The following is a 12485-nucleotide window of genomic DNA, read 5'->3' on the forward strand; positions in this document are numbered from 1 at the left end:
AGGGTGGCCGTAATTTTGTTCTTCAGGTTTGAACAATTTTGAAATAAACGCGGAATAACTATAAGCTTTCCCATAAGCCGGGTTGGTCCATGACCTTTTGTTTAACAAAATACGCAAGTTAAAAAAAATCTCCAGTTTATTTCCATCTCTCCTCTTCCACCAGGGGATCCCAAACCCCTACTGGGACAAAATTCCATTTTCTAACCGGTGCATTTGCGGCATTGACCTTCGAAGGGGGGGGGGGAAACATGCTCTTGACGGATCACGGCGATGTGGCTGATGAAGAACACACACTTCTACGCTGTGACTCGAATGAATCGCAATTCCGTCGCGCCGGCCTGGTGGGCGGGCCCCGCGCCAAGGTTACACGGCTGGGCTTTGCAGGGAAGCACGCCAAGCGTGAGTTCCGCTGGCCCCCAAGTCGGAAATTGGCCCCTGAATAGCGCCGAGTCCTGGTCGGGGAAGCCAAACTGCAGGTTCAAAATATTCCTGTCTTCCTTCTACACTCGTACACAGGCGCTTGTGAAACTGCGTGTCATCAGTCATACACGGTGCACTCACACATCAAGCATGAAGCAGCGACAGACCACGGTAATTTGTCTTCCCGCCAAAATTCCAGCAGTACGTGCAACCGAACACAACTGCCCACTGAACTGTCTTTCAATGACTACTTAAGAGATGGAGACTGTAGCTGACACGTCTGAGCCGTTCTGAATTTCAATTGTAATTTTTAGCTCAGCCTGAGCTTAGATTTCCCCAAATATGAGCTCTGCCTTGGAAGGGGGGGGGCCGAAGCATTCTTCAGAATGAACTACCACAATAAAGGCTGGTTCATACTTTAGGCGAATATGAAAGCAAAGTGAATTTGACGTCACACAAGGATTAGTGGCAAAGTACTCGATATGAAGTCACCAATTTTTGTTGGTGTTTGCTTTCGCGCCAAGTATGAACCAGCTTTAATCAAACGGGAACTGACTAAACCAGGAAAATGGGCATGGACACGAGCGACAAGATTTCTGGTCTTACACTTTTAGTCCTATCCCTTTATTGTGAGCTTGTCTTTCTTGCTTGATTTCTGGTGATGATTCTCCATATTGTTTCTTCCTGACACCAATAGAACACACACATTGCTGACTCAGTCCTTTTTGGTGGGACAAAAGTAACTGGCAACATTGCGAGGGACGTAGATTATCCACTGCTGGGAAGAAACGTAACGAGGGACAAAAGTCCGAACGGGTTTCAGTTGCCACTTCGTCGTCTTTGATGCTGCTGTACGGACCCATTTCATTATGGTCGTTCGTCGTTTCCTTTGAGACCGTACACGAGACACGGTTTTTTAAATGGACATTTTTTTTTCTAATCACGCTTTGACCACGCCGGAATGCAGCCAGTCCTTCCCAATTTAAAACGTGCGACGGGCTTGAGACCACAAAGGGTGCGTGAAGGAATGCTGGGGTGAATTTCCAAGTTCAAAAACAGCTGCCAGTAAGGAGCAAAATGAGTACATAATGGGTGTAATTGAAGGAAGGAGGCGTTTGGAAAGACATACCTGTTTTCTGCAGATCCATGTGGAGTGTTTTGGGTCGATGATGCACATATGAAAAAAGCGAAAAGTCGGGGGGGGGGACTTTATCCACGGTGGAGCATGGAAGTCGGGATCAAGTTAGTTTCCTGAGGGAACTCAGTGAGATACAGTAGTTCGGGATTCACAACAAGGCCAGCGTGTTGATTTTCCTTGCAAAAAATAAAAAAACAAAAACAAAAAAATGAGATGAAGTACAAGGGGAGGGAGGCTAGTGCCTCCATGCACCTAGGAATAACACATGGCGGAAAATGTTTAATTTAGCAGGTTCGATGTGACATCCATGTTGGAGAAAACATCAATTCACTGATCGCCGTAGATCAGAAAGGTTCTGAGTAATTTGTAGAGGGATTTCCAGATATAATAAGACTTAGAGCACAAGAGGAAATGGTTCAACATGACGGAAAAAACGAAAAACTATAGTTTGACTTTGCTGTGGAAAGACTTCACGGAGTTTAACATAGAAAGTGCAGTGTTGGCAGTTTCGCTTGAAGAGAAAAACGAGCTCACGGTTCTTTTTCGAGGAGGACTATGACTGAAAACTGACGGGGATTTTTTCGTAGCTGCTTTCATAAAAATGAGAAGAAAAAAAAATACCAGCTGACGAATTTGCGGGAGTGCAGGTCCCGGTGTGCTGGGACTGCGTGTTTGTCTCTCTATCGATCGAGCGACGCTATCCATCAGCGCGCCGTGCGGGAGAGAGAAATAACGGTCGATAATGCCCTAACCAAATGGTCGGATTCCCACACTGGCTTAGAAGGGTGAAAAAAAAAAGGCAGGGGGGGGAGGAAATGGGGGAGGTGGGGGGTGTGGGGTACAGGGGGAGGGGGAGAGGAAGAGGCTTTGAACTGATAGAGATGGGGTGGGGGTTAATGGCACAAAGGGGGCGAACTACCGAAATTGGTTGGTGGGACAGCCACTAAGAAAACGTAAAAGGAGAGCACTTGGATTCCGCACTGTCATAACAGTGGTGTTAATCTAGCACGGTGTTATACAAAAATGTCGCCAGTGTGGATTCGACACCTGCTTAACACCGCAGTTCAGGTAGTGTGCAAAGTGATTTATCTATGATTGGTACAGGAGAGGAAGTGGGCAGGGGGAGACGGAAAATGGCTGGCGTGAGGACGGGGGGGGGTGGAACTACAGAGATGAGGCGCTGGGGGGGGGGGGTGAAAGGAGGTGGGCGTGGGTTGCGGTGACAGCTGCAGTGTTGTAATCCGTTGCAAACTTACGGGGGGTGCCTATAGAGAGTGGACAAGAACAAAATGGGTGATGGATACTGAGAAAGTTGGGACGGTAAAACGTGAGCTGTGACCAGGTCTAGTGAGTGCCGTGGGGTGGACTTTAGGCGATAGCTCCCACGCGTTGGCTTCTGGGAGACATACCCCAAAGTGGAGCTTTCCGCTGATTACAACGTCTACATTAATAAAGCAAACAGAGAAAATACATGAGGAGAGGTGCAACAAATCGTTGACCAGAATGGGGTGATCTATGGGTCACAGTCAGGGCCAGAGGGATGGAGGACATGATTACCAAGCGGGCTGAGGAGAGAAACAAGGCCAGTCGAGGGCGTAGACGAGATGGAGGAAGAGGTGTTTAAAAAGAGTGGGACAGTGTGTTTACAGAGTTAACCATAGGTGGCATTTTCATGGTGAGATATTTTGGAAATATTATGGCGGGTTGAAGAAGCAGAGGACTGGAGAAGATTATACTGAAAACGCATGGAAGCGACGTCGAACCCCTTGTGTTCTCAATCTCCATAAGAAAATGGTTACGATTCAGGCCAACTTTTAAAACTTCTACGAGTGACACCTGACACAATTGATTCAAATCAGGTGAGAAGTTTTGATCGTCATAACCATTTGTTGATTCGCGGAGCAGCGTTAACTCCTGATTCAAATATATTGAATTTTTGCTCTACATCTTAAACTGAGCCAAGCTTACCACTCACCGCTAACGTACGGTAGAATACGGTAATTACGTCATAGCAACGGCATTGTGGGATCTTGCAGTTGGGGTTTTTGCACTCTTTACGCAGGCGCAAAAGATGTCCAAGGTGCGACAGAATGCAGTGAATTTCAATTCCAATTCAAGCAGCAATGTCCATTTAGGTTTTTGTCAGATTGTCATGTCATCGTTGTCTAGGAGCGCCAAGTGCCACCTGAGCGTGCGATCACCCCAGCACGTCCCAAATCAGCGCCGGACTGTTCTTACCCGCCAACGCGCAAAGAAAACTCGATTCCCGTCCAAACCTCAATTTTCTCAATTTCTTACGTCAACATGATGATCTAATTTCATCCCCTTTTCTCCTTCTCCAGGCTCGATAGAGCCTCCTTCACGCCACCCTCGCCACGTCAAAACCAGCCCTCCCCCGCGGTCAAACTCCGCCACGGAGTTTTTCCCCCGTCTTTTCTCGAGGGTCTCTCATTTCGTCGTTCGGACGATAATGTTTCCGCGACCAACCTGGAAAGAAATGGGGGTGTCCTGTTCCTGTGCTTATATAATGTGGCCCATCAAACTCCCGTGGTTCATAACAGACAAGGGGAGTTGTTTCGAACTAGCGCCGGTTTTGTGTTAACAGTCGATTTTTTGGGAAGACCCTCTGGAGATGCAAGGACCCCTTGGACGGGATCGACCGAGCGGTCGAGTGTCTCCCCGGAGGGCGGAGTGGAAGGTGGTTAACTGGGCCTCATTTCTTTACAGGTCACGCGGTCGGGAAATGTACGGGTCGTCCTGGTTATTCTGTACCCTGACAGTTGCTCATTTTCATTCATAGCCTCTTTATGCCTTCAGCCACTTTCGAAAAAAAAGTTAGACAGTTTTTCTTGAAACAGAGCTGGTCTAGTTTCTGAACTTATCACGCTTGCATCGATGTTTAGTAAAAATCCATTGAACTGCATTGGACTTTATGCCCGTGGTCATTCGATTTCATCTGATCAGGTCGTTTTCATGCCATCAGTAAATTAAAAAGAACTAAACATAGGTAAACTTACAAACCGAAATCTAATGAGAGTTAATTAAGTCCCAAGAAACTATGCAGAAACTTGAAACTGAAAACGCTGCGACACCTCGTGTCCCAAGAAAAGGAACTCTTTAGGTCCAGATTCACACCGCCCTCTTTAGGCCAGTACGTAAGATTTCACACAGCGAATTCATACTTTCAACTCAGACACGAGATATCACAGGATAAGGTCGTTTTGCAGGACAAAAATGGTCGGAGTGAAAAGAAAACAAATCGTGTCAACAAGGCAGAGCGATTATCAAAAGCACTTGCATATCGATCCTTATAACTAAACAGAGACACGCCTAGGCATTGTAGAGAGAACCACCCCCAAAATCCCCAAGTAACCCCCAAAATATAGAAAATACTATTTTTAACGACTGGAAACTTGTCATTGGAACATAAATCAGATTCCACGTTTTATGATTCAGTAAATAGGCAAGTTCAGTTTTGTGCTAGAGGTGAAAATAGGTAAGCCAACTGTTTCTAAAAGCAAGTATAAAAATTTATATTTTTTGTACCTACATAAAAAATTGGTTACTTTTAGAAATGAAATCACTGTTTTAAAGTTACTGCCGGTGACCATGTCTAACACGCCTGACAAGTAGCAAAATGAATGGTAGTCTTTAATTTGATTGTAATGTGATACATTCGGTGGCAGCAGTGGGATTTGAAACAACATGGCTGAAATGCACAAGGGAAATGTTTGAAGCCAAACTTTTACTCGGTATTGTGTCAAGAATTTCACTAATTCCTGATATTTTACTTATTGGTTGATTAAAAACATTGTATTTTCGCAGAAAAAAAACAGAGGCTGGAAAACTTACGACACAATGCCATGTTCACCATTTCATGCTGCAATACTCACATTTCTGCCTGTCCTACTGTGCAAACGCGAAATTCAAACGGACTCAGTCTAATCAACTTTCCCTTTTTGTAAAAAAAAAGAGATAATATCACTTCCCCGAGGGCACAGAAACCCTTTCCATATCCTTTTCCAGCAAGCATGCAACCCTACAGGCCGAACCAAAGGTACGGAGCGATCATTGCGCTGAAGCATCCACATCGATCGCCCTACGCCTCGCTGTGCCAGCTGCTAGACCATTAGGAGGTATGACCCCTCAACATATGTCCTGATTTACCTCGTCCCAGATTAGAAAAATGAAAGGATTTTTTTTTGTTTAACGCTTCAGTATCAGCGGCGGTTTGGCCCATTCCTTGGTCATTATTTCACCAGTGAGTGACGGCGACATAATACCAATCGATGGTTGGAAATCGGGGTTCAAATCGGTCCAGGTTCATAATTCGTGTTGGAATGAAAAGGTGGATTTCTTAATGTCAAAAAAACTAGTATTCATTACCAGAAGTATCAGGGAGTGTTAGAAAGTCCGCGGAGATAAAGCGCTGTTTGGTAAACATGAGGTTGCAAATCTGTCGAGCAAAGCACATGCTCTTCTTACTTTGTCATAAAAATCTTTCTTGTTAAGAGAGAGTTGCGTAGACTACTTTCATGAGTGATGCCACAACAATACTGGACAATTGAAGAGCGGTATACTTTCAGCAGTGTCTTCCACAGAGTTCAATATTTGTATGCTCAGTCACTGATTCTGGAGAAAGCAAACTTTTCGGTAGAGCGGAATTTGAAAGCAAAACTATTCATGAGACTAGTACAGTTTGATGGTAGAATTTGTCCAGCGAAGTGAGAAGTACATATCGATTAGAATAAGTGATTTGAAAAAAATCGATGAGTTGAAGAAATTTCCATTCTAGCCGTTTTACAAATTGCCGAGTTTGAAGAGTGTGCCCTTTAGAAAGTTCCAAGTCTGCTTGGCAGCAAATGGAAGACTTCTTAACGAAATAATGTTGTAGTCTTCACTGAGGACAGGCCCAAGTCGTGTCCTCAACACAAGGTCGGTATACAGCTCTGGTTGTGGCCCTTCAATTTCCAATTCCACGCGGCAGCTCCGCCGTTCATCATTAACCCGTCCGTGTCCCGCGCGGGCGGCCTGGTATCTCGGTGCCAGGTATCAATCACCAACGAAGTGACACCAAAATCGAATTCGCCTTCATCAGCAAAACAACACACCAAACAAAATCCGAGGTGCTAGCTAAATAATTTGTTTTCCTGTCCCAGATGTGACTACAAGTTTGGCTGCCGAGCATAATTAGGTTTATTGATTTATACTCCTATAGTCAGGCTACCGGAATAAAAACTTGGGGTTATGGCAGCGATGTCGAATCCAAGATGGCGGATGCGTTGAAGAAGTACACCAGAAATTGAGGAAAGTCCCATTAGGAGGGAAGAATCTTTCATTGTTTATATTGTAATTCCATCCATCAGAATCGTAGAGGTACTGCAGTTCTTTGCATAAGTCATCTAGATAAACACAATCAACCGAAACGTTAGCAAACTTACTAGAATGCATCCTTTGAAATGGTTAACCTTGAAATCCAAGCTTGGAATACAGAAAGTGTAATTCAGGAACAAAGGAAGGAAAAGTGTTGCTTTTTGTATCTTCTTGTGCTGGGAAGTCATGTTCCCCATCTCTGGAAAGTCTGAATGCTGTTTAAATCCAATTCTGCAACAAAAATAAAATGACACCCACCTACCAAATGCCGTCAGCTTATAACCTGAAGCAAACCCAGATCATTCTTCGCATGGCTGTACGTATAGCCAGTGGCACGCTTGCACAGTTGGGCGGTTTTCAACTTGTAAAAGTTGGGACTTCCCCTTGAAGTGTGGGTAAAAATAGTAAAAGGAGGGGAGAACGAAATGAGGAAAGAGGAAGACAACCTTGTGTGTTACCAAACAGGTTTCAGGATGAAGCCTTCCAGCTGTTAATGGCATGTCAATCTTCTGCTACTGTTATTGCGTTCCCTTGACCACCGGAAGAGCCTTACTATAGGGACACAACTCAGGGGTCATATGCCAGGGCTGCACGATTACTGGCTCATTTGTAATTTGGAAATGTAGTGCAAACCTAAGGGTCACAATTTAAACCACGAGTGATGTTGAACGTTTCTGGTGCTTATTATAAAAAAAATCCGCTCAATCGCAATTGCTTTGTTAAAGTTGCCTGCAGCTGGTCGCGATTGATTCCTAAAATAATGACACGTGACTCATTCGCGGCCAATTAGATTGAAACACTGTGACACCGACAGAACGATTTGCGGGTGGCGAGCTGCACCCGCCATTCAGGCCAGGCGCAAAGCACAGTCGATGCCTCGACAGTGGTCCACTGGAGAACAGTTGGTGCAAACTATTGGAGTTCGATGAGCATTGATTGCCGGCACGAGCCAGACTTCAGAAAAAAAAAACCACATCTCTCCTTGATCGGTCAGTGCACGGAATGATTTCCGCCCAAGTGGCATCAAGAAGAGTTCGAGCCATTAATAATCTACACCACTCACTGAGAGACAAATCCAAGGAGAATTCAATTAATTAGCCGTATTTACGACTTCGCAGTTCGTCTCCCTAATCCCTTTTTAATAATAAAAAAACACTACAGGTTGAGTCTTGACATCAACTTTAAGAAAACTCGCCACACCTTATAAATGCTTGGGATCGATGATAATGTAACATTTTTCCCCTAAGCGAATTTCTTTGGGCGGGAATGTAACATGAACCCAACCCACAACGGGAAGAGAGGGGACATACATTTCTTTCCAGTACTCTCTAGTGTTTATTTGACACCGATTTGTGAAAATCGGGCACATCGTTCTTGGGAAACCCCCTTTTTTGGAAACGGGGCATTAAAGTATGTCTACGTTTGCAATGCTCAATGAACGCGGGCGACACGCAAGAGACCATGAACTACACATAACAAAATTGTTAATTGTCAGATCGACCTGATGTACTCATAAAATGAATGCCTTGTTATGGACTATGGGTATCCTAAAGTTGGGCGGGGACACGAGAGTTCTTTATGGGCGTCGAAGACAACCTGGTCCGTCTTCTGGGATTGAGTTTTACGTCATAATTGAGGTAACTCACTCATCTACGGAATTCCATATCTGCCGTCGCCCGTCGTCCGTTGCCCTTTGCTTTTTGTTGTGTCCCAATTCTGCCGTTTACCAGTTCCAAACATGCCATTCTTCGTCGCCCGTCGTGCGTCGCCTGTCGTGCATCGCCCATAAAATGGGTTGCATAGGACCTGCAAAAGCCGGGGTTTAACAAATGACAATGTGATGATTCCATTCACTTCAAAGGATCTTTTTCCAATAAGGCAAGTACAAATCCCACCTGCAAAGCATATACTAGTCCCATAATTAATGCCAATAATGCTAGACTACCCCTGCCCCTTGACAAGAAAATGTCGCCTTTCTGAAAATTCAACCAAGTGTTTTTTTTTTTGAGAAACATTTTCAGCAACAATGTTCAGGCCAACTTATACACAGTTTAATTCTAATTTGCATACTGTAAAATGTGCCGACTTGTTTTCATCGAATTCTAGAAAGAAATCTGACAACCGATACAGATATTCAATTTTGTCCTCCCAATTTCACCTTGAAATCCAGAAATACTAGACAGTGCTGTGGATAACAAACTGTTTATTAAATGTATTGTAACGGGGCAATTACCACTTTGTTTAAGTTTAAGAAAATGTGACGTGTTGGTTTTTGTGGGTGTTTATGCCATGGTGGATAGACCAATGAGAACAGGTTGTCCAGCACATCAGCATTATTTATAGGACTAACAAGTAACGTTACTGTTTAAAAGAGGTCTGTGAGCCTACCTGCAACTCAAGTCATGTCTAATTTGGAGTATACAGCAGATTTCATCATAGGTATACCTGCCCTCAAAATAATTTTGAATCAGTCCGTCTCTTATAAAACATATTAAGGAATCAAACATTGTAAATAATTTATTATTTACATTCCGCTCTGTGGGATATCGTGCAGGGACAGACAGAAATATTACACTGGCTACAGACCTAACGTCAAGCCGTCAACGAGTAAAGTTACGTCTAGAGTAACTAAATTATCGAGAAAAACAATCTACCCCAACAAAAGCATATTTTGTTAATTTATTTCTGTAACAAACAATGGTATTATTTCATATACATGTCACTTTACCGATGACAGTCTTTAATTAAAAATGGAAGGATGTTTCTTCTTTCAAGTGGAGTTCGGCGCAACTCCAAAAACGAATACATCTTCTAGTTCTACTGCTAAAATGAGAGTCAGGCATGGTGGATCGATCGAACAAGGACATGGACATGTGAAAAGATCAAGGGTCAAAGTTAAAAATACCACTACGCAATCGTGACCAAAAAAAGAAAAACAAACACGGACGATGGGCGACGCACGACGGGCGACGCACGACGGGCGACGCACGACGAGCGACGGCAGATATGGAATTCCATACTCATTCATTCCCCTGGAGTTCGCAGACTGACACGAGAGATCCCGCGAGAGCAAGCAGTAGATTTGTTCCCGAGCAATTCACAAGCGATATCCAATAGAGGAAACTGTTCCACGGACAGCAATCCAGTGAAAAAAAAACAACAAAAAGGTACTCAATTTTTCTTAATGAGAATGCGATGGAATGGTCTGTCTAAAACCTTGGTATTTCATTTAAGACAACTATATAAGACAGCGCAATGCAGTGAAGCACCATGGAAACTGACCAGGACGACATGTCAGACACTGAGGTTCGATCCAGACGTTGTGTATAAAAGGATCTATCTATTAAAACCATTTTTGTTACACATAGCACTTCTAGGTTCAAAACAGTTATCCAACTCGTGCAGCGAGGAAGCACTGTGGTTATCTTTGGCAAGGAAGGAAGCCGTCTTTAAAGTCAACATTTCACCTCATCAGATCTCATCTCGTCCAGTTCAAACGGACAATCAGGCGAAGGAGATGTAATAATCTCGAGGACTCTGCTCTCCTTAAGTGGCCGAGGCAACATGCGGGCCTTGATTGATGCTGCACCGGCAAAACCGCTTTACAAGTCTCGGCTGCGTGGGCCCTTGCATGCAGTCGGCGGTTTGTACAGTGATTAATGACCCCATTGCTGTATTTGCACACTTGTGGCCTGCATGAGAAAGCCTGCGGATTGAGACCACTCGAAATAGGAGACACCCAAATAGAAGGGGAAAAGGTACTCCACTGAAACTGTTTAGAAATCTGACAGACTTCATGTTATAATTGTGTTGTAACTGTTTGTTTTACACACATCCCGATTCATATCCTTGCAGACTTCGGCGGAGGCTATCTGCACCTACGAGTCCCAAGCTATACCAAGAGAGGGCGCAATTTTCCTAGCCACGCTGATTCCTTTCGTAGGAATTGCCCTTTGGTGATGCAAAAAGGACTGTGAATTGCCAAAAAATGAACACCTAGTCTGGATACAAGACCCGATGATTCTGATTACTCTACGAATCAAGGGCCCGGTATCACCCAATGTCCACATGACCAAGACTGGGGGAATTCCTGCAGTTTCGGGAAATAGCCCAAATATTTCGAAGTCGTTCCGTCTATATTTGGCATGTTCAGATGGTAGCGCTGATGCTCGATTATTTCCGGTTGCGTAGGTAGGCTAGTTGTTGAACTTAAACTCCCGTATCCTACTGGCAGCTGTTGATACTACAATATTTGACTTTACACTGAAATCAGAGGTCGCCTTGGCCGAAATCAATGCCAGGCGAAATGCAAAATACAACTTTCCTCCATAAACGTAGGCTTTGCTCCTGAAATATGCTCTCAGTGGCGACACACTTGCAGTATTGCCCACTGGATATGGGACAAGCCTTATTTTTGAGATGTTGACGCTGATAAAATCGAAAATACCCGGGCTCTAAACTTGTGACCCCTGACCCTTGCGTCATACCTACAGTATCCTCTGCTTATAGCTTGGAGGCTTTTGGTTTTTGCAAAAAGACCGACAATGCGTACATGCCACTAAGCTGGCCCATGAAAGCGAGCAAAGTTTGCCATCCACAATGTAGCTGCATGCCAACAGCTCTCTGATTGTACGATACAAGAAACGACAAAGGTATAGCAAGTAACTACAAACCTCGCTTGTCATCTTACGAACAACGCAGAAAAAAATAATTCCTGGATGGAATTTGGGAGCACAGGGCCCTAATTCCCTCCATAAAATTGGGCTCAACTATTAATAATTATGGTGGACAATATCGCCTGTCATTGTCAACGCGCAGCTCTGACACAAATCAATACGGAAAAAAGGAGCGTTAAAATACTCAGTTCCGTTCACTTTCGATCCGCAGTGCAGGAGCCCTTCAAAAAATATTGCCCGACTCCAAAATGAACACCTTCGGATAATAAGACAGCATAACATGCGCAGGAAAGCGAGTCGGGTTCATAGCCAGACGTCAATAAAATCGACCCGGTTACCAACGAAATATTCACGTGTACCATTTACAATAGGAAGAAGAAATGGTTCAACCCACGGCTTGAGTTATTTTTTTATGTGTGTAGTCTGGGGCTGTATGACTTGGTTTAATATTGCAAAAATAACAGTGCTATTTTATTAGTTTAGCCCATGTGTTCATTGCGATATCTCCTTCTTCCTTTAACCACGCAGATGTAACTATGTAGACAACTGGACCTACCAAATCAATGGTTTCCTTGAGCCAAAATATTTGGACGGGGGATTATGGGAATTGATGATTTTCTGATAAAAAAAACTGCGTGAACAGCGGTAACGCCAGGAAGAAATTGAACTTTTTAGACCCACATATTATTACTGAGTCGATAGTATAATAACTACTGAGATTTAAAACAAATGTTATGCTGTGTCATTGAAATTACCTGCAACCCATCATTTCCAAATTAGGCAAAAGTTTTTTGCATAACTTTGATTAATCAGCCCGTATAATCAGCCGGCTTGGATTATCCAGTAATTTGGTTGTCCTTGCATTTATGCACCTTCAG

At 43.9% G+C, this 12485-nt stretch overlaps 1 long non-coding RNA gene across 2 annotated transcripts; it reads right to left on the reverse strand.

Annotated features, from left to right (window-relative positions):
* Positions 1–4989: 4989 nt before the first annotated feature.
* On the reverse strand, positions 4990–11176 carry LOC147795737 (uncharacterized). 2 transcript variants are annotated; one of them, XR_015423691.1, is made up of 4 exons: positions 10399–11176; positions 8578–8737; positions 7190–7314; positions 4990–6960 (listed from the first exon to the last, which is right to left on the reverse strand). It is a non-coding gene; the product is annotated as an uncharacterized LOC147795737 (long non-coding RNA). The 2 variants fall into 2 exon arrangements; XR_015423690.1 differs by having other exon boundaries at positions 8578–11167.
* Between the last annotated feature and the right edge of the window lie 1309 nt (positions 11177–12485).

The sequence above is a fragment of the Acanthaster planci genome, linkage group LG21 (genome assembly GCF_054643075.1).
Source record: "Acanthaster planci isolate LZ-2023a linkage group LG21, COTS_SCS, whole genome shotgun sequence".
NCBI lineage: Eukaryota > Metazoa > Echinodermata > Asteroidea > Valvatida > Acanthasteridae > Acanthaster > Acanthaster planci.